Here is a 1,727-nt window from a genome sequence, read left to right as displayed (position 1 = left end):
ATTAAAAAAAAGTTATTTCCCCAATTGTAGAATTAACCAATAGTTTCAGTGTTGTCCCCGCCCTTGACATGAGTGTCTTGACCCACCCATTTCCCTGCTCCACCAGCATTCCCTTCTACTCCCACCTACTCCCTTCAACACCTATCTCCCATTATGCATCCCTTGATCTGATAGCTTATAACTCAAGCTTTATAGGTTTCTGTGATTCCAAATGCTTCAAGCTGCTGCCGATTTCTTATGCTGTGGTCAGCGTCTCTTGAGTTTAGGAGTCTGTAAGTCCAAATACAAAGTGCTCATGTTAGGGAAGGCTTCTTATCTCAGACGGTTCTGAAGAAAAGCCCTTTCCATTTCATTTCTGCTCTAGGGTTCACTTCTTATGGCTTAGGGCCTCTTCCTTCCATCTGCAGCACACTGTGGTCACAATGTTTCTCAAGGGAGGGTGATGTGTCTTGTAGATCTGGTATATAGTGTTGTTTTCCTGAGGCCCGAGGGCCCCAAGGATTGTAGACTCTGCCTTGCTCTCTGGGCTTCTGAGTCACTGGTATCTGTTTGGTGGTGAGCAAGCTGAGTCTCCACTTCCTGTGCCTCCGTATCCCTCCTGAACTCTTCCACACTGCGCTGTGTCCCACCTCTGCCCCAAGTTGGAGGATGATCCATCAACAATCTGTGTTATGCAGATGACATACCATGCGTTCTAAAACTGAGGAGGATCTGAAGTGCTTGCTGCAAAAGGTCAAGGACTACAGCATTCAATCTAGACTGAAGCTCAACATCAAGGGGGAAAAAAAATTCTCACCACTGGGATGATTGTCAGCATCATAACAGATGGTGAAGAGATTGAGATTGCCCACAGCTTTAGTTTGCTTGGCTCTAGAATCAACACTCTTGGTACCAGAAGCCAGGAAATTAAAAGACATATTGATATGGGAAAGTCTGCCATTAGAGACCTCGCCAAAGTACTGAAGAGCAATGGTGTCACTCTGGAGACTAAGGTGCACGTGATACAGTCCATGGTCTTTGCAATCACTTGCTATGCATCAGAAAGTTGGACAATGACTAGGGATGACAGAAGGAGAACTGATGCCTTTGTGGTGTTGAAGAGTGTTGAATATACTATGGACTGCTAAGGGAACAAACAGGTTCACCATAGAGAGGGTTAAACCAGACAGCTCCTTAAAGGCAAGGATTCTGAAGCTTCATCTGACATAATCTGGACATGTTGCAAGAAGGGACCAGTCCTTGGAGAGGGACGTCATGCTTGGGAGGGTGGAAGGAAAGCGCAGAAGAGGAAGACCGGCAATGAGATGGATCAATTCAGTGACTGGGGTAATGGGTGTAGGTGTGTCAGAGACAATAAGATTGGCAAGAGACAGAGCAGGGTTTAGGGCTGTTGAACATAGGGTCGCTATGAGTTGCAGGTGACTTGACAGAACATAACAATAACAAAAACATTCTAGCCTACTGTTCTAACTGCTGACAAGAACTCTGCCGGCACCCCACCTAGTCTAACCAGAAAATCCTTACCTTCCTCTTCATCTCATGTGAACAGAGAAAGAACCCTGCCCTCCACTGATCTGAGCATACGGACAGGAGGACCGGATCCTACCAGTAGACAAAGGCAGCTAGGAGACTCTAACTGGCAAGGCTGTGGCCAGCAATCCTGCTGGCTCCTGGTTATTCAAGTAGGCAACATTAAGGAACCCATAGTTTCATAAATTATACTTAAC

The sequence above is a fragment of the Elephantulus edwardii genome, unplaced genomic scaffold (genome assembly GCF_000299155.1).
Source record: "Elephantulus edwardii isolate Elephantulus edwardi_28Jun2011 unplaced genomic scaffold, EleEdw1.0 scaffold00213, whole genome shotgun sequence".
NCBI classification, from domain to species: domain Eukaryota; kingdom Metazoa; phylum Chordata; class Mammalia; order Macroscelidea; family Macroscelididae; genus Elephantulus; species Elephantulus edwardii.
The sequence above is the reverse complement of the archived record's forward strand: the minus strand, read 5'-3'. Positions refer to the sequence as shown.